Here is a 26,261-nt window from a genome sequence, read left to right as displayed (position 1 = left end):
CAGATGAGAGAACTGGTTTTATTTATTTGATGTGAATCACTTCTCACTTTCCTTTTCTGTAAAATGACCTTAATTGCTCTGTATACTTCATAGAGTGGTTATGAAGATGAGAAATAGGAGTGAGTTGTAAATATAAATTCCTACCCAAACTGGCATTTTCATGCTTGCAGGTCACACTGCCAGGTATCCTAAAGCTACCCTAGCTGTGTTAGAGCAGTACCCCGATGCCCAGGAGAATCTCACTGCTCTCTCTTGCTTGGGTGTGATTCTATGTTTCCACTAGACTTTTCTCCTTCTATTTGGCCACTGTCCCTTCTCCTTCTATTTAGCTACTCTATGGTCAGTCTCCATGTTCCATCCTGAATGTCAGAAAGATAAGGTATAAACATTAACCCCAACAGTTGCATTAATCTGGGTGCCAAATCTGGGCTATAGGAGGGCTGAATCATCTGGGTGATTTGATGTTTTGCCAAAAAACTCTGCACCAGACATGATGCATGAACAGGCGAGTAGAACAGGCGAACAGAACATGCCTTGCATGAACAGGCATGTTCTTGCAAGGAAGCTGCCAATCACCAGTTGCCCATACTTGCAGACTTCTGAATCATATAAATAGTTTTTGTGGAGGAATGTTCAAATTTTAATGCAAAATTTGATGCTTATTAGTTGCCCTACTCACTCAGTCATTTTGAATGTGACGGCTATATAGTACATATGCTCACTCAATGGCGTCTACCACCCCCATTGACCAGTACAGTGAAGTCGTCCTTGTCCACACAGGCACATTTCAGTCTACTGTCCTTGGCTGCCGGGTTACACTGATGTCTCACAAACTGCTCTCATATTAACAATGGCTGTAGTATTCAATGTCAAATCTAGGTCTATCTGATTACAGAGTCTGAGTGTTTCAGTACTAACCATTCTGTCTGCCACCTGTTCCTGACTCCTGGATAGAGATAATAAAACTAATCTTCACAATGCCAACACTACTTTTTCCATTTATATTGCATCTTGTTATACTATAAGAAGGATCTCTCTGGTTTGTCTTCTGTGTATATCTTCATATTAGAGAAGAAATATTTGAAGGGAAAACTGTGGCCAGAGGCAGAGCTGTAATAATGTACACTGTATCATATATAAAATTCATTGTGCTCTCAGAACTCCCACCCCTCTGAAGTAGGTACCACAGGCAAAAATTCTCACCCTTATAAATGAGGACACCGAGGACTAGTGACTATAATGATTTATCCAAGGTCTTCTACCCAGACAGAAGCATCCAAGAGAATGGACAATTTCTGACTCTACATTTGCTGTAAGATCTACTCCTTCACACTGTTCCTACCAAGGGAGATAGTTGTCTTCTCTCTTCCTCCTCCCCCACCCTCCTCCAACTGTATTTCCCCTTGCCCCTGACCTCTCTCACCCCTCACTTCCTCTCCACTACTGTGGTTTTGAAGTTTGTGAGTCATTTGGAGATCAAGTTCTCTAGCATTGAGACACTCTTGTGCTAAACAGGTCTGCAGTACATAAAGCACAGAAAGGATTTACATGTTTGACCGTCTTCCAGCAGATATTACTTATCGTAAACAGCCAGCAGAGTCTCGTCTATGTGATGTGTATGACAGTGAAGAATAGCTTTCTACTGCATCGCCCGCCTGCATGGGTCAAAGAAATCTGCAGGCATTGTTGGATGGAATGAATATTCAGGAACACGTCTAGGAAGTCTTGGCAAGGGGGTTGAGGTATGAGACCTAATCTTAAGGGCCAAAAAAAATGACCTCCAATGCATTAAATTCTTGCAAAGATTTTGTGGAAATTTGGCAAGGAAGTCAGAGAGAGAGAGAGAGGGGGAGAGAGAGAGAGAGAGAGAGAGAGAGGGAGGGAGGGAGGTAAATTATCCAACCTTCCTTAAGACTCCTGTATGCCAAATATTTCTGAGTAAATCTGTCCTTAAACTACATATCATGTGAGAAAAATCTGCTTACAAATTGGGCCTTTAAAACTCGGAATCAATTCCAGTTGTGTGTTGTAAATAAAAACTGTGATGGGTGGTCATTATAGACGGGGGCTGCATATACGTCTCAGTAGTACCTCTTATACAACACTTGGAAATGGTAATTCATATGAACTGTAGGCCTGTAACAGGTGAGCATAGCCACGGTTTATTTCCCATGTCCACAGCACGGCACCACCTGAGTGTTAGAGGGAAGGTCTGCATTTTACAGTGTACCTGAGGTGCAATAAAATCTAGTTTTTTAATTTATCATCATGGCCCTTAGGCACAGAGTAGAAAGTATCAGTTAATGAACGCATTTTCAAACAAATTCACAGGGACTACCCAGAGATGCTGGGATATAATAATTAAAATTGCTAAAAGTGAAAAAGATCTGGCTGATTTAGCAGAGGTGGTTAAACTGAAGTCATAATATATTTTCCTTCACAACCATGACAATATGTTTAAAATAAGGTTTTCTCAGTTTATTGCAATATGTGCCTCTGAGCAAAGGACATGTTTTTAAATTGTAGAACAGGGCCCATTAGACCAATGCCAGTTTAATATCATTGGATCGTGTACAAAAGAGATTATATTGTACTTTTTGTTGTAATGGGATGACTCACCTCTGCGTCCAGTCTTATTTAAACTTAAAATTTCTTCAGAATGAGATTTAAAGTGGAACTAAATTCAAGGATTGAGTCTTGGTAATGAACATTAGTTCAAATGTCTACTGCGACATACATGAAAATGTGTAAAAAAATAAAGCCTTTGACAGGCACAAACATTTTTACAACATAAGCATAGTATCAAGCACTAACATAATATAAACTATTTTGAGGGTTTTAGTCACAGCATATATGTACTTTTTTCCCCTTCTATTAATATTTCAACATCAAATGCAAGCCAGCAGCACAAGACCCACTTTAGAGTGATTCCAGGGAATGTGGGTGTACCTCCCATTGTGACATACTTATATTCTTAAAATGGTCAACAAAAAGGTGTGCCATATATTATTTTCCATTCTAAATGCACATGGGAAGCTTATGCCTGTGGTTTTATCCTTAGGTCAACCCGTCATGTGTGCCAACAATGTATGCGAGTTCCAGATCTCGTCGTGGTAATGACACATCACACAACAGACAGGGGGTTTAGATGAAAAAGCAAGAAGTTATTTCCAGGAGCTCCACAGAACACTGTTCCATATTAGGTATGCATTCACCCATGAACCAGTGCAGAACTAATTGTGAGATCAATTCTAGACAAGCTGCAGGGCTGGCCTCTTAGCAGAAAAGCTAGGTGGTATTGGTGAAAGAAGAGGGAACTAGGTAAGAGGCACAGCAGCCAACATTTTCCCTCTACAGCTACCATATCAGAATCTCTAGTGGTCTGGCCAGGGTGCTTGCACTTTTCAACAAATCTGCCAGGTGATTCTTACTGGCATTAAACTTTAAGAATTATTCTCTGTGTATAGTCTCTGCACGCCCTACAAGCTCCTTGAATACTGCCTGGAAGAGAGAGGAAACTAACCAATATTTGATGACCTGCAGAAGTGATTAATATTGTAAGGCACAGGAAAAGGAGGAGGGGATTTACCACATGACTCTACTCATAGAAATTCCCAGTGTGTTTACATGTCCCAGATCCCTGTGTTCCAAAGACCCTTAGGGCAGGGATGGATTGAGCAGGAGGACACTAAAACAGACACTCCTTCACCAGAGAAACGCCACTTTCAGCTGGTTTACATTCTGAGCTTCCATACTAGAATGGCACTTCCAAAAATTACTGTGTTGCTAGTCGGGGCAATGTCTGGACATTTTGGATCTCTGATTTTGAATATGTAGAAGCTGAGGCACAGAAAGGCAAATCCAAGACCAGAGTATGAATTCGGCTGCTCTGACTCTCAGTGCAGTGCTCCTTTAAAGCTTAGACCCAGAAGACAGAAGAGTGTAGGGTATGAAGTCCCACCTTAGAGAATGCTGTCTCAGGCAGGCAACCCATTTGAGATAAGGGGCACTACATATGGGATCTGCCTTATTTTTATGAATCACCACATGTTTGCTGAAGCTGCAGTGCCAGTAGCCCATGCATATGTGAGCAGAAACCTGGACTCAGAAGCAGGGATACTGAGAGGCAGGGTGGAAGGGGCTTACCTGGTTTGTCTCTCTTTGAGACCATGGTAAAGTTACTAGGTCTGGGTCCCTACATATAAACGTGCCTAAAAATTATTCTATTTGTTCATTCAGTTTTTTTTCTTTCAGATGACTTTTGTCAAACCCAATAAAGGAACTGCTGACAATATCACTGAAAAATCTCTAAAAGGGTTTCTCAGACTTGGAGATAGTGCTATATTTGACCGGAGGATTCTTTTGTCGATGGCCTTGTATATTATGGAATAGCATCCCTGGCCTCTATGCACTGGATGCCAGTCGTGTACCCACCATGTCAAGCCCATGCTGGTGACAACCAAATGTTCCCTGGGACCATTCCCAAATCAACTCTAGTTGAGAACAACTTACACCCCACTCTACATAGGACCTACAATGATCTCTATTGGGCAGAAAGGAAATGTGGACCTTAGCTTCTACCTCCCCAGTATGGGACCTAGAGATCACTATTAACTAATGGAGCTGAGGAAATAGTGTTGCTATTTTTTGTCCTCCTGTGCATATGCCTTGATGTATGATCTAGTGAGGGCTAGGATGTCCACTACTTGCTAAAGGTTTGTCTCTAAATTATCTTTGACTTGACTGGACACTGGATGCCTACATATCAGATTAAACATTATTCTGGGTGTTTTGTGAGGTTGTTTGTGGATGAAATTAGCAGTTGAATCAGTAGATGGAGTAAAGTAGGTGTTCCCACCCAACGTGGGTGGGCCTCATCCCACCTTTGAGGGCCTAAATAGAACAAGCTTAAACTGGGATGTTGGTCATCTGTCCAAGGACCAACTAAGACTTAACACAATCTGCATGCTGGTTCTCAGGTCTCTGAACTCAGTCTGGGACCACATCACTGGCTTTCCTGGGTCTCCGGGCTACAGACAACAGATCATGGGACTTATCAGCCGCCATAATCACATTGTGTAAGTGTGTATACACATACACACACACACACCCCCAGAGAGACATAATGGTTCTGTTTTTTTTTTTTTCTGGAAAACCCTAATACATTGCTCTTGCTACAAGAATCCTGTGACTACTGACTTTTAATTAACTGATTTCTTAAAAATTATATATTTTCCTTTCCCATGAGCTCTACAAATGCAGGTTGTGGCTGTGAGAGTCTTGGTCTGTGCATCTCCTAACCAGGTTCTCTGCATCTGTGTTGCTCATATAGATCTTTCCTCCGATGTGAGCACCACTACCTGCTGCCCCTTCTGTGCCTTGGTGAGTTTACCATGCTTATCTTTGGTGGGAAAGAACAAGGAGCTTAAAATGATTTTGGATAAGAACATATCCAGTGGCTTTGAAAATACTCTTTAAAAACGGATTCTCCAGCAATCCTAAATACTGGCCATGTGTGACTCTGGCAATGCCCTTGGACTTCCTCCAGGAGAGACAGCACAGAACTAAGTCAGCACATTACCCTCTCATTAAGTGAAATCTCGTCATGTGGGTTCTTTTTCTTTCAAATGTTCTCTCCTACTCCATACCCCTCTCTATACACCCCTTATTTAGCACTTGAAACATTCTTGGAGCGGTGTGGGTGCTGGGACTGTAAACTGGATTGGGCAGGGCCCTCGTTCACAGTCCACCACAGTGGCCAGTGTTATGAACAGTGGCAGGTAAGTCAACAGGCTAGTATGGTATTGTCCCTAGAGACTTGAGGACTATTTCACAGGGAAGGAAGAAATTTAAAGAAAAAGTAAGAATTTACCAGGCATAAAAGTAAAGGAAATGGCATACTGATGAAGCAGTATGTGTTGAGGCAAAGCAAAATGGAAATGCATGGTATTTATAGTGGAGAGTATGTTGCTCAAACACTTGGTTAGAGGAAGGCAAGTGATATGGGGATGCCTACAGAGGAGAGAGGGAGCTGGAAAGGAATGTATAATAGACCTAGATAAGAACTATAAATATTCACTGGAAATTTTTAGGTAGGGGTGACATCAGATATGTAATTTTTAGGAACGTGATGCTCACATCACATGACTAAAGAGGTTAACACCGAGGGAAAGGCGGAAGGCTAAATATAATAATTATTCAACAATTCGAGCAGATCTGGTGAGACCTAAGGGAACGTCTGGCAGGAGGGCTGTCCTGAGAGTGTGAATCCGTGAGATGCGATGTTTGGGCTTTGCTGTGTCTCAGGTGGATTGGCGGAGGGCTGAGGGAATGGAAATGGCTCCACTTGAAACGTAAGTGATCTGAGAGAGCAGAAAGCTAGGCAGCCATATTTCACCGTTTAGTCTGTCTGGGCTGTTCATGTTAGAAACATTTGGTCGTTACCCATGGCACAGATTCAAAGCTAGTAAATGCCACATAGACTAGACTCTCTTACCAAATTACACATTTGAAAAATTCCTGGGATTCTACCACTTTTCTCTGTGACAACAAGAGTTCTTTGAAGCCCATCAGAGAAGTTCTTCTACTTTATACACAGGTTTCTCAGGAGGCTTTTTCTAAATTATTTATCTGTGTCATCTCAATGATCCAAGGAGTTTCCATTTAGTGGCCATAACCATGTGCTTGTTAAAGAGATATCTTCTGACAGCTAGACATCAGAGGTCAAACAGACAGCTGGGTCTCACTCAGCTTCTATATTAAGGAAATACTACAGATAGTGCTGTATTTTGATGGATGATTCTTTGATGATTAAATATTCTTTGATGATTGATTATAGAAATTGAGAAATGTCCAATCTCATCTGCTTCAGACTGAGTCTTTGAGAATATTTTGCTTTCTAGGTTTGTCATTTTCTCACCCCGGTAATGCACATTACATTTCACCCTCACTTTCCTAGCACTATGATTTCATAGTGGTGTAGAGGCTCGAGAGTGCAACATTTTCAACCCTGCACTTTAGAGATAAGGGATAACAAGCCTCAGAGATAAATTGATTTTCCCAAGGTCACACAAAGGAGAATTTTAAATAAACAGAATTGGACAGTTAAGAGTTGTCTACAGATTTGCCTTGTAACAAAAATCTGTGACAAAAAACTAGGGAGCAATAATTAATTCACTGGAGAGGTATTTGAATCTAAGATAATAAGCTTCAGCCATGGGGTAGATACCAATTGGAAATGTTCAGAAAAACATGGGTTTTAAAGACCAGGAAAGGAATCATCATAATGGGTTTTCTGCTGAAAGGAGCAAAGCCCTACACCTGTGATATAGGGCTGACAAATTGATTCTAGATGACCAGTTTATCCAAGGTACAGAGATTGTGTGTGAGTTAGTCTGGAAAACTGATGTGAAGGAGACTCAATGAAGCAAAGGAAGAATCCAAACATAGGAATGATGGCTCAGAAGAAACTTCAGGGCTGGTAAAACGCTGGATATCTCATGCATGCCTCTGCTACTGGAGTGACCCCATTAGCATACTGAGGTCCTGAATTCTGTGGTCTTACAAGAGTAGAAGACTGGTGTGACCCAACTGTAGTCCTAGGAGTTGTTGCTTGGTATTAGTTTACTGAGAACTTCTCTAAATACTCTCTTACTTTTAAATAAAAGAATAGGGGGGTAGAGAGTAGAGACACATATGACTTAGGTGTATACCGATGACTTTCTCTCCCCACCACTTTTTTCCCACCTTCCAAAATAATAGTATCTTTGAATTTCTGTTTTCTGCACCCAGTTATCTACATCCAAACTAACTTTCAAAGAAAGGATATCTCAAAACACCTGGACACAAATTGTCAGGGTCATTAACATACCCTGGAACCTTGTCACCCTTTCAACAGATCATGTGTGTGCTGTGTGTGTGTTATGTATTATGAGCATGTGCTAACTGCAGCTCGGAAGATACAAAAACAATGGGATAAAGTGGTAAGTTTCTTCAGCTTCCGTGGTTGTGGAGCACAAGAACAATACGAAACTTCAGGGTATTAAGTAAATGAGCTTCCAGGTTGCTGTCCCCTAGAAACTAATTGAAATCATGTGCTTTTTCCACGCGAAGATGAGTTCTGGCAGCACTCCTGAAAACGCAAAGCAGGGGGTAGCACTCTACCCGCCGCCTGTTCCGCGCCTCAGCTGCCCACTCCACAGCCATCGCTAACAGTTGCCTGTTTACGAATCACAAATCTTGTAAAAAGACAAAGTTCCAAGTAACTTTCAGCTTGGCTGCCTTCCGTGACCCAGAGAAACTAGGGTGTTCCCCATTTCGCTTTGGCGCTGGGGTTTCCACTGAGATTGTAGGGCCCCCTCCGACTCGAAAAGCAAGGAGAACACTTTACACTCACCCGGGAGTTCTCTGACACTCTGTGGGCTTGCCAGCTTCCTCTTTGTGCGTGTTAACGAGCCAGACAAGCATGACATGGAAAAGCTTAACTCTGAAATCTTGGCCCTGTGGTGAAATCTGTCAATGTTAGCAACACCCACGGTGGCTATTTTCAAGTGAAAGGGCGGACGTCACCGCCCCCCCCAACCCCAACATACGCTCCTCTCCTGGCAGAATGCTTTCCTCAGCATGCGCCAAGATTAACCCAGGAAGGTTACTTAGTGCTGTTTTATCAAAGTCATTTTTAGGCAGTTTCACCAACTTTGAGGATGGAAACCATCATAATTATAAAACAGTGGCAGCATAGACACACCAACACACACACACACACACACACACACACAGAAAAGTGCAGGTGGTGAGAGAACACCCAGAGGCTTCTGTCTGCTTCTTTGGAAAGTTCATCGTTTTTCACTAAAAATGTAAGCCTTCACATTAAAAGTCTTACTGAGCCGCAGCAATCAGGAAGGCCCAGCTGGACCCCAGACTTACATTTTCACCTTAGGGCTCCTCTCTAGGCCTCAGATCTGCTATCGATAAAACAACATTTAAGACTTGGATATTTCTGAGGTTATTTATTCTCAGCCCTAAAAATTTACTGCGGCATTCCATTAAGTAACGAGTTCAGAGATAAACTTTAGAAGCCATTTCCACCCATCCAAAATTATTCCATAGCTTTCAGAAAATTCCATGGAGAGGTTGTAACCAATGTAATGCTGTTTTTCATCAATTCTCAGTAAATTCTCCCAGCCTGATGACTAGGTGTTCATTAAAGTGGCAAATTATACAACAAAGTCTTCCTGTTAATATATATCTTTTTCCCAATAGTTTAACATTCTAAAATGAAATTCAAAGTATATGCCGCTCCTTCTAAATATCCTTCCACGGTTCATTAAGTGCAGCAGATGAAGCCCCAGCTCCTTAGTACCCACTTGTTTTGTCTCATCTGGTATCCTCCCTCCATTTTCCTATATGCCTCCTACATGCCCCCAAGACATCATCCTGGTTCATGCTTCCCTCAGTTCACACAGAACATTTGCATCCCCTTAAATGCTTTTCTTTCCCATCAGTTGCAAAAACCCTACTTCTTCAAGTCCGTTCTTCCATGCCACCTTCTCTGAGAAAATCTGCATTTCCAAAGAAGCCTTACTTCTTCTATAACGCTAACAGGGCATAATGTATACCCCTCTCTAGATGCTGATTACATTCTGGGATCCTCTACTTACCTGCCAGTTCCACCCAGCAAACTATGCATTCAACTGGGGGGAGGGGGCAGGGCAGCTCATTTCCCATCATTTCCTCAACTTAAATCCTTGTATTATTGTTTGACAATAGCAGTGGATCTCAAACTTCAGCGCTCATCAGATATTCCCAACCACCGAGCTTCTGATTTAGAAGGTCTGGTGTAGGGCTCGATCAGATGCATAGCTAACAAGCCCCAGGGGACACTGATGCACTTATTGAGAACACGCTGAGTGCCACTGACTGACATTAGGAACTCAACAAACTTTGCTGAAAATAGGAATTGATATGGACATGCCTATGATCCCTGAACCTAATATCAGATGGATGACAGATCTGAGAGCAACCAACCCCCTGATGTTCCACATGCTAATTCCATACATGGACTTCTTATGTGAAGTTTGTTGTTGTTGTCATCCTCCAGAGAACTTTTCTATCACTGTTTAAAAAATTGCCACAAACTTGGTGACTTGAAACACATTTTTATAATAATTTGGAAATTCTTCCTAAAAATGGTGAGCAAAGAGTTCCCATGTAACCCAGAGGTTCTATTCCTAGTTATGTACTCAGAATTGAAAATAGACACTCAGATAAATACATGTACACACATATCCATAGTGCACTATTCATCATAGCCAAAAGATGAAAGTGACTCAAATGGACATTGATAGATGCATGGATACACAGGAGGCTACATATCCATACAATACAGTATTGCTGGGCAATAGAAAGGCATGAAGTACTGGTAAATGCTACATCATAGATGAGCCCTAAAAACAATCAAAAGAGGCCAGACACAACGGTCACATATTATATGATTCCATTTATATGAAGTATCCATAATGGCTCAGTATAGAGAGACAAGCAGATTAGGGGTTGCTAAGGGCTGAAAGGAGGAGGATGTGAAATGACTGTTTACTGGGTACCAGGTTTCCATTTGGGCTGATGACGATGTTGGGAAATAGAAAGCAGTAATGGCTGCACAACAGGGTGAATGTACCAAATGACACTGAATTGTATGCTATAAAATGGTGAACTTTATGGTATATAAACTTACCTCTATTTAGAAATGATTGAAAAGAATAACCCACACATTTATATTCTTGGAGTCTCCATGAGTCAAGAACCTGGGCATATTTTAGCTGGGTCCTCTGCTCAGAGTCTCACAAGCCTGCAATTAAGGTGTTGGTCAGGCTGCATTCTGACCAGAGTCTTGACTGGGAAAAGATCCATTTTCAATCTCCATTAAGTTGTTGGCAGGTTTCATTTCCTTGTGCTCTAGGGTGTGGCACCTTGCCTCTTTAGGGCAGCGAGAGGGTCTCTCCGACTTCTCTGGCCCAGTCTTGGTCACCCGAATGTATTACGGTGCACTCGTGAGGTTCTGCACCACGACCCAAAACCCTCATTGGTACCCCACCCAGAACGTGCGTATGTGCAGAGTCATCGCTCAGTCCTGGCGTTCCCTGTGCAGGCCGTGCTCCCAAGACTAGTCGCTGCTTCTGCCGAAGTACTGCATGGCACACTAAATTATAACTTATAACTGTTTGTTTAGAATCCACCTTCCTGTCTAAAATGCTAAGTCCCTATAAGGGAGGTAACATGTCTCCTTCAGAAGCTAAACAGATGGCACTCTTTTATGGGAGTCACTTGATTAGATCAGACCACTCAGGATGATTTCCCTTTTGATTAACTCAAAACAAAATGTTTGGGGACCTTAATTACATCTGAAAATGTTCCTTCATTTTTGGCAAGTCACGGGGTCTGCCTGTTCTCGAGGAGACGGGATTATACACATCTGTGACTGGCTGGAATCCCCTTTAGAGTACGAATGCTTGCTACGGACTGACTCTCTGTGGTCTCCACATTCACATGCCGAAACCTAATCTCCAACCATGAGATGTTTGGAGGGGGCACTTTGGGAGGTGACAGGGTCATGAGGGGGTGGATCCCTCATAAATGAGGCCAGTTTCCTTACATAAAAGAGATCCCAGAATACTCCCTTGCCCCCTCTATCATGGGAGGACACAGCAAGAAGACTATCATCCATGAAAGAGGAAGCAAGCCCTCACCACGCCCCCGTCCTCCAGAACTAGAAGAAATGAAGTTCGGTTGTCTGTAAGCCTCCCAGTCTATGGTTTCCTCTTACAGCAGCATGAAGGGACCAGGACAATGCTACACCGGCTTTCCAATTTAAGTGAGAAAGTAATAATACCCTTGGATATATCATTGATAGTCAATGAGACAAAGCCAGCACCATGCTGGTATACAGTAAAGACTCAATAAATATTAGCAACTATAACACTTATTTACCTCATTTATCAGAGATCAGTTATCATTAGTTAAATTTCTTAATATTCACTTATTATACCACCAATAAGGTAACTGACCCAGAAAGAAAAACTAATCATGATTATTAGATTTTGCAGCTGAAGAGCAGAGACCAAACACAGCTGACACATGCTTCAGTGCATATTTTGAGGGGAAAAAAGAGCAGCTTTGTCCCTCACAGGGAATTGACAGGTGGGTGGATAAGGTGTGTGGGCGTTTTCTAAGCATGCCCACAGACAGAGAACACTGTAGAGGGGGCTTTCAAGGAGCGATTTTTCACCTGATTAGTGGTGGCAATCAAATCAATGAGCTCTTGGATGCAGTTTCCCGACGGGTGCCTCCCCCTGAGGGCCTAGACAAACACCCCCAGATTATCATTCCAGAGTCTGGTGCTAGTATTCGGAGTGTTGTTTCTGATCATCACAGAACTTCTTCACTGCCGCTCTGGGCATATTCTGGGTCTTTATGCAGTAGTGCTGGAATTGAAAACAGCAACCATCGAGGGGGATGAGCTGACCGTTTCTAAGCAGAAGGGGTGCAGTTGGATACGCATGGTCTCTAGGAGCAAACCTGGGGTCTGTTTTACCACCAGCTAGCTGGGATGTTGGACAATGGTATCAACTACTTAAACACAGGCTTCTTCACCTGTCCAATAAGAATAATCACTTCTAAGTGTTAGTACTGATTAAAACATTGCCCTCTATAAAACATAGTCAGTTTCTGGAAGACTTTTGTGTTGCTACTGGTGTTGTTAAGGCACTCACTGTAGAGCCTGACTCATGGTTCAGGGTCAAGGAGACCCTCATTTATGTAAAGAGCTTTATATTCAGATCTCAGAGGAAGCCAAGAGGTTGGGTGATGTTAGCTGCCCTGGAAGCCATGTTTGACATTCGAATCAAACAAACTATGTGCATGCAGATCCCGGTTAATACTTGTATGACCTGGAGCTTGTCGCAAACAACTTATGCCTGATGTATCATCTGTAATAAAATGTCAAGTCATAGGTCCACCGTAACTATTGAAGGTGATCTGATAGATTTCTTACCCAATGCCACGTACATATTAAGTGCTCAGTGGGGGTGGGATATTACAGAGAAATACTAGAAAACAATTTTAAATCATTCCTCTGAGTCTGTAACTCCAAACCTTAGCCACTGAGTTCCATGTGATACACTTCCGAGGCTCTGCATCATTACTCGGGCTGCTCCCACGCAGCCCACCCAGAAAACCTGTCCTCATCCATAAAAAACCGATGTTTACTATGCAGATTGTGGCTCAAGTGTCTGCTCCAAGGGCAACAAATCATGCCCTCTCCTTGGGTATTATACATCATACTGAATTTATTTGAGGAGAATCTGCCTTCTCATCAAAAATGCTAAGTTCTGGTAAACATGATTACCTGCCTTCTTCATATGCTGAATAGCTAATACCGATCCTGACTAGGGGTAGGTGCTTAATTAATACGTATTGTAAAGTGAGTGACTGAATACATGAATAAGTGAACAAAAATAAATGAATGATCCCTAATATTATTTTGCACAGTTATCTTTGCCACATAAACGTATCTAGTATATAAGAAATGTAACTCCACTTTCACATAGCAGATTCCTTTGAAATTATTTGAGTGACGGCAGGTTAAAACATGATTCTGTGCCCCAAATCTATCTTTAGAACACCACTTTGACAGATAAATTTATTCAAAATATTCCCACAGAAATCTCTTCACGGCTGTTTCCAATCAACCCAAATAAATTCAACAATAAAACAAAAATAAAGAATGTAGAAAAAAGAACCAAAGTATTTTCTAAGTTATGTTTCAAGTTTATTTGTGTACATATTAATTTATTATTTAATTGCTTTATTTTCAATAATTCTACATTTTGTTACATACCTTTTATTCCTTTAAAATAAACAAGTTCTGTACTGTTTCCACCACTGCCTAGAACTTTCTAAACTGATAATGATTTTCAGTCATTTATAATGTCACTTCCCAAACCATGACCACACCTGACAGACAGGAAATAAGGAGGCAGCCAGTGAGACTTAAAAACAGGGAGACTGTGTGGAAAATCTTGGGGGGAAAGCTGGGCAAATATCTCTGGTTCATTGATTGGATTCCAAACTAATGGATGGCAGTTCAAAAGAGTGGACTCTGAGATCCATAGGAATTTAAGGTAGATCATAAGGAAGGACAAAGAAAAGGAAAGAGTACACATGTAGAACAAATCCCAGAGAAATAAAATTGAGAACTATCATTTTGTAAGCACTAAGCATCATTCTAGTATTTAAATATTTAATACACACAAATGAAAGCACAAATGGCATCACTCCATCTACCACTGCCTCAAAACTCATACCCCACAAGAAGTAACTACTCCTGAACTATTAACTAAAACAAACTCGGTACGTTTATTTCTGAGTACTTTATTTCATTTGCTTTTACTGCTCCCTCTGCTCTGCTTTCACTGCTCTTCTCCGTCCTCATTGTTTTATTCTCTCCTCAGACATGTTTCCTCATACTTATAACCTGAACTCAAGTATCGAACCTTCCAGAAAACTTGCCTGTCCAATCTCCTGCCCATGCCCAGTGCCTTACTATGTACTATCTTTGTGCTCCCTAATACCCTGTAGGTGTGTTTCGTTCCATTTACTTGTTTGTGTCTGTGTTTCCAGTCACTAACAAATAAATAAAATAAAAGGTGAATGGACGGTCTCATTTTAATCTTCACAGAAAACATACAAAGTCGGTGTTACCCTCCAGATCTTACACACAACAAATAAAATGTCAAACAGAGCATCAGCATAGCTGCAGGGTTCAAAGCCACATCTGTCACACTTATGTCTGTGCTCTTGCCATTCAGCAACATTACAATAGTTTAATTAAAATATAACGTCACAAATAGAAAAAAGTGCTTATTACCTGGGAAGGATAGTTACACTAGAAAACAATACAGACCTGACAAAGAAAATCAGGATAACTTTTTTCTTAATCAGAGAAAGCAAAAGAAAGAAAAGGGAAATAAACATTCTGATTAACCAAGAAGTGAAAATACATTCTGTGCAATGAAATCTGTGTTACCCCTACATGCCAGGAAGATATGTTAGGAAAAAAAAAACATAGTCTGTTCCAAGTGTTATCAAGTCTCTCTTGTGTTCCTATTAATAGAATTCTTATATGAGAGAAAAAAGAGCAATGGTCTTAGATTCAGGCAAAATGAATCCATTTGTCAGACCTGATGAGCATAGCAAAACTGCTCTTTTTTACAGTGTGACCTTAGACATGTTACTTAGACCCTCTAGGCTTGGTTTTCACATCTGAAAGTGGGCAGTCATGATATCAAGGTCACAAAGCTATTGTACATTAGGTAATTAATATAAAACATCCATCACCATATCTGCCACATGCAAAACACTCAGTGAGAGATAATGATAACGATGATGAAACCCAAGTCAGACATCTTCGCTCCCTGAGCGAGAAAGACTGAGGCAGACAGGCTCTGCATAATCAAAGGGTTGCAGGGGAGATCCTAAATAATGATGCATATATATTAAAGCACGATATGCATAGACAGGATGTTAAAATTTTTAATGTACAGTACTCAGAATTATAGTGACTTTTTGCTACTGTTAAGAGAGCCAGTGAGCCAGAAGACCGGGAAGGCTTCATTTCTATCTTGGCCTATCAACATCTTCTTATTATGAAAAGGGAGATGGAAAGACAAAGGACAAAACTAGAAATTGTGGCACTATTTGATTATCACTGCTGCATAGGCTTATTCTCCAAACTCCAGGTCAATGTACTTTGCAGGTGAGCGGCTGGTCTATTTTAACCCTGAGAAGAAAGGCATTCTCCTTCTTTCTACATCCAAATCATACCAGCAAATGGCTGCTTCAGATCTCAGAGAGCAGCCTTGCCTGTTTAAATGTATGAGTAGAGGGAAAGAAAAACCAAATGGATGCTGTTTCACCCCTTTGGTCTTCCCTATAATTAATCTTCCTATCACACTGTCCAAAGATTAGATTCTCCAGGAAGCCCATGCTGAGAGAGAGTTAGGAGTGCAAAGGGTTTATTGGGGGAACCATCCTGTGACACGAGATGGGAGGAAGCATGAGTTGGGGGCGGGGACACTGACTGTCGGACTGCAAGGCAGACCTGACAAGGTCCCTGGCAACCCAGTGAGGAAGTCTGGATTGGAGATTACCCATCAGAGGAATCCCATGTGAAGTGGGAATGGTCAGACTTTTTAACCACTGCCGTACTCACTAACTGGATAGAGGCCACGTGAGGGAGTGTGGTCTAGGCTAGAGTCGTGGGAAAAACAGCCCTTGAAAATGAAGTTTCTCAGATACCCACACCCCATGCAGATGGACCTCAAGACTTTTTTTTTGAAGGGCAATCTAAATGATCCACTGAAGTATCTTTAATACAAATAATGACCCAGTGTGCCAGTCATACAATACAGTCAATTACTGGGCATTATTTAAACCTCAAAACTGATACTTGCTCTTCTGGTAGAAAAACTAGCCAACTGAGGAGCAGAAATGTTATTTCTTCTCAATTTTTAAAATGGTGACCATGATGATGCTGGTGATCAAGTCAATTCTAAACGAACCTCATTCATTTTAAATTCTGTGCTTCTACCAGAGAACCTTCCTATATAAATTTTTCTTTCTCTAAATTTCATTTTCTAATTACACTTTACATTCAGTGTTATTTTGTATTAGTTTCAGGTGGACAGCAGAGTGGTTAGACAATCATGTACTATATATAGATAGTGTTCCCCGTGATACTTCCAATAGCTACTCAAAAGAATAAAAGCACCCCTATGTTCCTATAAAATTTTAAAGTACTAATAGGCTAAAACATTTTTAAATTAACTTTTTATGCTAAGAAGATAAAAATTAATAAGAAAAGAAGCAAAAAGCTTACAGTATTAATTCCATTGACACCATTTTTGGGAATGTGCTTGGGTGACTGTTTTCTCCAGGGGTCAGTGAGTACGAGAGAATGGATGGAAAGCTGCAGTACACTAGATAACTTGGAATAAGGAATTCAAATATTCAGTGCATACAAACTATTCAATTAAGTTGTACATTTAATCATCTACATACTTCCTTGATAGAAAATATTTAAACCTTTGTCCTCCAAAAAAAGGCAATTTTTCTCATAATCCCACTAAAGCCTGAGCTGATGATATAGGAGGAGGCTACTTAGTCATGAATTCTGCCAGACAGAGGGATAAATAATCCCACGTAGTTTAATCAACTAAACCCATTTGAGAAATGTGGGGTTGGGGTACTAGGTCAAGTTGAAGTTATACATGTCAGCAGACTTAATGACTATTCTATTTTGAGAGACTGCCATGAAGACAGGATTATATTTAAATCTGTAGCTTGGTTAATTGAGTAAGAAAAAATTTAATTTAGCATATTCCATATTACCCAAGTGTGCACTGGAATCATCAATTCATTGATCGACTTTTTATTGAGCATGTATTATATAATTAGAATAGTCTCTATTATATAATTAGAATGCATGACCTGGGAGCTCAATGGGAAATATCAATACATTAAAAGAATTAAGTGCTAAGATATGACCGACATGACTCACTGATTAGTTAGTTAAAGCTGAGTCACTCCTGTTCTCTATCAGCTTTCTAACAAAATGCCCAGGAAAAGAAGAGTGACTCAAATGACAACAATAATGAGAATACAAGTTGCTCAAATACCTTTGAGGACATTACCATGAGTTATAGAGTGGAGAGACTCAACTGAGAAGAAGTCAGAGGTTGAAGAGCTCTGTGGCCCACCGACCAGAAAGTCCATCATCATCTCTTCCACCCAGCCAACACACACATTCTGCTCCTTTCCTTCTGTTTCATTATGGAAACTATGAGGTGAAATTCCAGGAGTAAACAAGGAGTAAAGTTTGGGTGCTGCATTATGAAATAGGCAGTCAGATAACTTTTGCAGGTAGTAAGAGAAAAACAGGTAATAAAGGAGATGTGGGGACTGTGCTTCCTTATGTATTCATTTAGGTAGTAGAGAAGAACCAATGATAGCTTCAAACTACAATGACAAAAGTTCCCTCTACTCATTCTTGAGTCCTATGGGGCAGAGAGTTATCAACAGGCACACACAGCTACTCCCACCGAAACATCACTCTTTAGAACAGGGGTGTCAAACTCATTTTCACTGGGGGCCACATCAGCCTCGCGGTTCCCTTCAAAGGGCTGAATGTACTTTCAGCTCCTTAACAGTTAAGGAGTAGTTACATTTATACTGTCCTAAAATTATTCTGGCCATTTGAAAGTAATCGCAAGGCCGATGCGGCCCCTGGTGAAAGCGCGTTTGGCACCCCTGCTTGAGAAGCACCGTGGCAAACTCTTGCTGAAGCCCCACAGAGCCTCGCCTGGCTTTGCCTAGAAAATCTACACAAGATACGCTCTCTGTATAACTGAACATCTGAAAGTACATTTTAAAGACCCAGATGTTTACAAGTGGAGCATGAAAAGGAGAAACACAACCTTGACTCACGTAGTGAACAAACGATTGTTACACACACACACCACGTTCCACTTAGGAGAAGAGATGTAGCTTGAAAGATAATATTTTACAATAACAAGAGTTTAAACTTTACTAGAAATCAGGTGATTGCAAAAGAAGATGTTTTTTCATCTACCACACACTTCAGTTGTACCTTTGTGAAGCCATTCTCTCCCAGAGCAGGAATTTGGGAACTCGAAGGGTGAGTATATATTTGTTAAAGAGACAGGTATGGAAATGCATATATACCAAGAACAAGAAACAGCCTCTGAAAGGGGGTTGACTCCTGAACAAATGAAAAACATGGATCATCATGCCTAGAGTTAGGGCTACATGATGATGGCGGTAAGAAGGAAGGGGGTGGGGTAACTGGGGAGTGGAGCCAGTTCAGAGCCTCAGCATTTTTTTCAGATTTTTTTCAGTTGCAGATTTTGGGTCTTACCTTGCAAGCTGTGGGGAGCCACTGGAGTTCTGGGCATTGCCTTCCTGGAGCTCTGGTCACAGGGTTTTCATTTGAATACTGTAGAAGTCACCTGTATATAGAACCAGGAGTCGAGGAGACCATGGTCCGGAGACGTGAAGGGGTGAACTCAGCACCATACTAAGTTATTGATTTTATTGTAAAGAGGAAAAATCCATACCACACAATGCTACATACATACACATAATCATTCTTAAAAAGGATGATTTTTGCCCAAAAAGGCATCTGAAACAGTGGAAAACTCTGACTTTTTGTATTTTATGCAAATACATTTTCCTGTGTTTTTTCTCCTCAATCTGTTTGCATCTGTCTTTTTAAAGGATACTCAGCAAAAAAAAAAAAATTGTTTTAAATAAAAATAAAAATTGGGACAAGCACCTGGTCATTTGTATCCATTACTGAGTACTCTTGATGTTTTCTATGAATAACACTCAGAACGGATTGCTCTCTAAAGGGTTTTGAGTTACATTTTTATCAATACTCCGTCCCCCACACATGCTTGCAGTGAAAAGACAAGGATGAAAGAAATGAATCAGGCTAGAGTCTGACCTAGAAGCTGCAGCCGAGTGGCACAGACTTGGCTCTGTCCCTGCCGCTCATTGGCTGTGAGAATGTGGGCTACGATAGATGCTCAGCGTTCTCAACTAAACGGGTCTGCAAAGGCAGGCTCCCCACCTCCTTCCCTGGTGTTTCATAACATTTTGAATATAATGAAAACTACATGATTAGAGAGGACTGGGTTAGAATGGGGCCGTTCCCATAGGAATGATGTCAACCTTACAGGGCATACCACAAGCAACATGACTTGCCCGGTACCTGGAACAAGGCAGGTGGCCAGTGAATGTTCATTCCCATTTCCTACCATGATCCTGCCAACCCCTACTCCCTTAACTTGTAAGCTCATTGCAGGCAGGGCGGGCACTCATCTTTCTATGTGTGCTCATCACGTAGCATCTTATCATTATACACTGGAAATTCTCAATAACTGTTTCTCACTAAATCAGCCCACTCTGCCTCAATTCTCACTGTAAAGGCACACTGGAAAATATTCTTCCCGAGTGTGCGTTGAGGATTCCACATGACAGCTGTTAGGTATGTGAATCTCGCATAGTAAACGTTCAATAAATGCTAACCATTATACTATCATATAGAGACAGTGTAGTGTTAGAGTGAGCCAGATGCTCTTAGGAACTAGACTTTTAAATACTAGCTGGGTGGCTTTGGGCAAATGTTTTAATGCTTTGTGCCTCCATTTCTCACCTGAAGGGGCAGTTGCTCATAGTACCAATATGATAGGACTGCTGGGCTATTAAATTAGTTAACGTAGGCAAAGCTCCTAGAACAAAGTCTGACATATATAGTAAGCATTATTTAATGTCTTATTTAATGTTTTATTAGAATAATCCTTGCTACTGAGATGAATAAATGAGATCTCGAAAGACACAACCCATTCTTATCATTCCTATTACTTCAGACCTTACAGAGGAGGGGGGAGAGGGGTGTTTCTTCAGGGCTGGCTGCTTCCACCACCAGCTGTTGCTCTGTTAGCATGATCTCTGGTGCAACATGTTACAAACACTTGATAACTCCAGAAGATGTCTGCCTTCTGCTATCCTGGGCTTTTGCAACTATTCAGATCTCACCTCTGCCTTCCCTTCCGCCCTTCCTTTGTCAGCTGTCGCCTTTGGATTCCAGGCCGAAGCCAACATCAGTCACTTTGGCAGATGCGAATGCTGTTGTGGGCTGTTCTCTGAACCCCTTCCAGCAGGCTCGTGGTGTTCATGTGCGCAGCAAGGAGACTGCCCAAAGAGCTCTCAGCGCTTGAGGGCTTCCAAGCATTGCCCTGTGCATCTCTATTTCAAACTTGTGTGTCAGAAAGTTGACATTGTCTGAATCAGGGGTAAAATAGTACGTTCGCTGGGACCTACCTCTTTAAGGGTAAAGTATTTTAAATCTTGGTATGTGGTATTTGTCTTAATGGTACTAAAGTAAGTTTAATCCTGTGTTTTGGGTTTTTGTTTTTGTTTTGTTTTGTTTTGGCAAGATAGCTCTGTTTGAAAAAATTTGTGTGTTTTTTTTTAATCTCTTCAGAGAGACCTAATTTTAGGTTTAGGCTCTACTACTTTTTTGGCTATGGACCGCTTATTTTAGAAGTTGTTCATTCATAAATTCAACAAACATTTATTCAATGTCAAAAATGGCACACATGCTCTGTTTTTGTGCATTGCTGTATCCCCAGTATGCACAGCCATTACCCATGCTTCCAAACAGCCTACATTTTAGTTGAACCAGATAAATGACAATCAGTGTGGTGACAAATAATTGTGTAAGTATTATTAGAGGCATGTTACTAGACAAAAGGAAAAGCAGAGAATAAACCTGCCTAAATATGAGGACGGTAGAGAAGACACCTTGACGTAGTCACATTTGAGCAGAAATGCAAAAGCTGCGCGTGTGAATTCACGGTAGGAGAGAGAGAGAGCGTGCTCCAGGGAGAGGAGACAGATGTACAAATGCGCAAAGGCACAGTAGCTGGAGGAAGTATCATTTGTTTCAGGATCATAAAAGGTCATGAAGGAGGACCAAAAAGGCATCTGTGGATTTGAGCATCACAGAGGTCAAGGCTGAAGCAAGCAACACCTGCCTTGCCTTCTCTGATCTAGACTAATAAAATGATTCTTTAATTCCTATTAAATTACCAGTTCCTGCTGTGAATTCTTTAAGCAATAAAGCTTTGGTAGGGGAAGAGAGCTTTTTTAAAAGACCATCCAAATCCTCCAACATCACTTTTTTCTGTGCCTCCAACTTTTCCCACCTGCCATGCCCACTCTACAATAAACTGCTGCTAATTCAGTATTCCTAAAACATATTTTATTGTATTTTCAGGATCAATATATTCTGTTTATATTGTTTCAGTCATGCAAAATTATTTCCAGTCTGGCCACAATCGACCTTCATCATTCTCTTGTGGTGGGAGTGGGGGACCTTTGCCTGAAGTAACTACCTTCCTCTCCCTAAAATATTCCATTTGCTAGTGACCCATGGATGTGAACCAGTTGCTATATTCTTCATTCTCATTTCAGTCCCCAAGATACCATGGTCCGACCCCTATCCCTCCAGGAATAGATGCAGAGATTCATTGGTCCTTCCTCTCAATTGCTTAAATATTTAATTTTATATTCATATTATTTTGTCCCCATTAAACATAAGTTCATCAAATACCAAGGTCACGTATAGCACTTTGTATTAGCCACAGTCACCAGTCTCACATTTTTGTGCTTGGAAATAGGAAAAGATGAGGAAGTTGAAAAGGTTCCTAAAAGACAAACATTGAGAAAGTATCACTAAGAGATTAAGAATCACTTAGAATTGTCTATACAGTGTGTTATCAGAAACTTAGTCCCTAAACTCAGTTACTAAACTTCATATACTAAAAATCTGAATCTTTGGGGAGTAATCATGAGCTTTACTAGTGATCTTACATTTCAGGCCTTCATTTTTCTTCATTTGATCTTCATTTTCCAGGCTCAGTCAAGGAGCATTCCTTCCTGGTGTGTCTAACAGTGGATTCAACACAGGCCTTCAAAAATCCACAGGAAGAAGTAAACACCCCATGAGAAGAACTCTCTCATTTCAATTATCTTAACCCAATCACATGGACCATTTGAATACCATACTTTGGACATACAGATCCATACATACAAACCATTTACATTTGGACTTTACTAGTCAAACCAGGAAGTAAGACCCTGTTGCCATGTTTCAGTCGTAGATCGGCTGTGATTTCCTAAGGCTGACATTGTCCTTAAATAATGGGTTTTCTGAAGTATAAACTACCATGAGTACCCACAGAAGCTTTCTCCCGAGTAATCCTGATGACTTCCAGGTCACTCAATACCTTATTAAAGCTCCCCATCACGTCAAAGATCTAGTCCTTCAGAATCAAGAGGCAGCCAATGAAAAAATATTTGCCCGCTTACCTTGGGGTGGAACCTAATGAACAAAACAAACAAGGAAGCAAACTATAACCAGATACATTGAAATTAAGAACAAGCTGACAGTAACCAGAGGGGAGGTAGGACAGGCTAATGGGGGGGAAGGTAAGGGTTTTCAGGAACAACTATAAAGGACACATGGGCAAAACCAAGGGGGTTTGGGATCAGGGGAGGGAGGTGGGGATGGCTGGGGTGGAGGGAAGTTGTGAGGGGAAATGCAGACAACTGTACTTGAACAGTAAAAAAAAAAAATTTGCCAGTTCACCTGAATGTGTTCACAGCTTTGCTAACTCTCATCAACCTCAGGGAGAGAACAAGGTAGTACCTTAGTCAGCGCAAGTTGCCCTGACAAAATATCACAGACTAGTAGCTTAAACGACAGAAACGTATTTTCTCACAGCTCTGGAGGCTAGAAGTCTGAGATCCAGGTGCCTACATTGTCAGTTTGTGGTGAGGACTTTCTGGCTGGCAGACAGCACCTTCTTGCTGTGCCCTCAGTGGCAGGGAGAGGGGAGGGGAGCACGCTCTCTGGTGTCTCTTTCAATAAGTGCACCGATACCATCATGGGGCTCCACCCTCAAGACCTCATCAGAATCTAACTGGTTCTTCAAGGCTCCATATCCAAACACTATCACTTGGGGAATTAGAAATTCAACATGCGAACCTTTAAGGATGCAATTCATTTCACTGCAAGCTGAAGTTAGGTCAGGTGTTTTTTCTCGTTTCAGTAGATTGAGTAATAATCCCTAGACAGTTTATTCTTAGAATCTTCATGGCACTTTACCCCCATCATGTGTCCTGTCTACTCAGAAACTCGTTGACTTTCTTCACGTTGATGCACAGGACTGCCGGCACACTGGAGCTCCAGCCTCCCACTGGTTTGGTCAGCCCCAGACAGATGGAGGCCTGATTTCTTCCTCCTGAACTTTGCCAGATATGAGACCTCTGGGCTTGTAGTATATTTAGCATAACAAGACATGTGAACACATTTCCCTGAAATAGATTGGAGGATATATTATTTCCTAAAAGTTACACTTGCATTGCCTAATGCATACTTATGCCTAGTCCACCTTAAAACTTGGTAATTTGTAAAACAGTGCCCAATAGAGGGTACACAAAAGTCAGCAATAAGACATGTCTAGATGGGGGAGCATTTCCACGACCCAGTATCATTTTATCCCAGGACACTCGTCCTCAGCAGGAGCTCAGCGCGTGTTTGCTGATGGATGCATATCGTGTGACAACACCAAAGCTGATGGAAAACTGGTTCATTCCAGAGACAGCAGGAGACAATGGCAGGGGGTCAGGTGGAGGAACTGTGACTTCACTTCCAATATGCTACACTTTCAGGTGATTTTTCTCCCTCACTGAACTGCTTGCTTCTTCAAATGAATTCACTAATCTCTTAAATGGGGTGGCATAGACCATATCCTAAAACAGCATTTAGAAACTTAATAAATATTGGTAGAAAAATGCATAAATCAACTCAATGCCTTACTTTACCTGCTATAGTCCCCACACTAAATGCGGCAAATATCTTAGGATTTTTTCCATTTTCCCCTGATAAACAGACTTATGATATGCTTTCTCTAGCTATGATAAATATGATTATGGTGCATTTGTGTCTAGGAAGGAGAAGCATTAAATGAACATTATACAACTATAGTTTTCTTTGAATATTTATATAAAAGCCGAACCTTCAGCTAGGGAAAATAACAGCCTGGGATCCCAGTTGTTGTTGTGAATTAACAAATCAGCATGCTCCTGCCCGCGTTTCCCACTAGAAAAACATTTAACGAGTTTCTGGTCTGTACTGGGCTCTCTGCTCGACTGTGAGATTTTAAAGATGAATAACCTGCGGACCTCATCCTCATGATGCCCATAATCTAGCTGGGGATGTAAAGTATGCAAACATATGAACCATAATACTGCTTCTGCAATTGATACGATCTCTCTGTAAAAAAGGAGTGGCCAGTGAAGCCAAAGAATCAAGCTTCTGTCAACTGGGATGATCCCCCGTGAATACCAAGGTTCTGATCTTGATGATGGGAGCAGATTGCCAGGAGAAGCCGTTTGCTGGTATTTATATTTCAAGTCTTTATTGTCCTATAGTCCACTAGGTTCAATGTACAATTTTCTAAAATATTTCTGGAGTAATTTTAGATGAATGAAAGAGCTTTGAAGACATAGAGTTTCTACACAGTCTTCATCCAGCTTCCCCTAATATAAACATTTTACAGAGTCATAGTACAATCAAAATGAGAAGATTAGCACTGATACATTATATTAACTCATACAGAGTGCTCACTGGAATTTTGCTATAGGGCCCATGATCCAGGTTGAGCTTCTGAGTCAAATGCTTCCTCGTGGCTACAGCAATTAGTTTAGACATTGCTGAATACCTCATAACAGACCAATGAGACTCCAATTAGGTCTTTTAATGGAATTTTCTGGGAAGTGAATTATTCTGCACTAGAATTTTTAAGTAAAGGTTGAAACTCTTGGAATTACCAGGGAGGAGCGTTTCAACTTCAGAGAGGGACAGAGAATTATATAGTTGCTTAGTGACATCACCAAGTTGTAACTGTACCCTAAATGCTGACTTATATGACTAAGCACACTGACTTTTTATCTAGGCCACTTTGAGTTCAACTTTTTGTCAAATGCTAAATAAACTCTACGTATGTATATATGTGTGTTTCTGTGCGTGTGTATATATATATTTGATAGATGTACACAAACTTCTTTTAGATAATAGCATTTTAAGTTATATATATATGCATGTATTTATGTATATATGTGTATGTATACACATATAAATACATACTCGTACACATATATTCACTTAAATAATTTCCCTTGGAAACAAAGCTATCAATAAACTATAGGTGATGAATCTGTGTTCTGAGTATGCTATCTTGTCATAACTTGAGTTTTCTCATATGAGGAAAATCAGACTATCAATTTGATTAGTAAGATGGAGTATCCCCAGTACACAGCGGAGCAGTGTAGGTTATGTGCGAGAGACCATGCCATGTCATTAACAAGTGACATGGTTCCTTTCCATCACGGAATTCCAGGGACATTCTCGCTGTTGTTACCAGAGATCATATACTTCTTGAGAAGAAGATCCAAGAGAGGCAGACAAAATTGTATTTTCACTCTTTATGAAATCCCGAATTGCCACACTCGCTCTCTCCTTTGGTGGAAATGGTGACTTGTGGTGTGCTGGGGGG

Source organism: Phyllostomus hastatus, unplaced genomic scaffold, assembly GCF_019186645.2.
Source record: "Phyllostomus hastatus isolate PE091 unplaced genomic scaffold, TTU_PhHast_1.1 phas_scaffold_345, whole genome shotgun sequence".
NCBI lineage: Eukaryota > Metazoa > Chordata > Mammalia > Chiroptera > Phyllostomidae > Phyllostomus > Phyllostomus hastatus.
Note: the sequence above shows the minus strand (reverse complement) of the source record.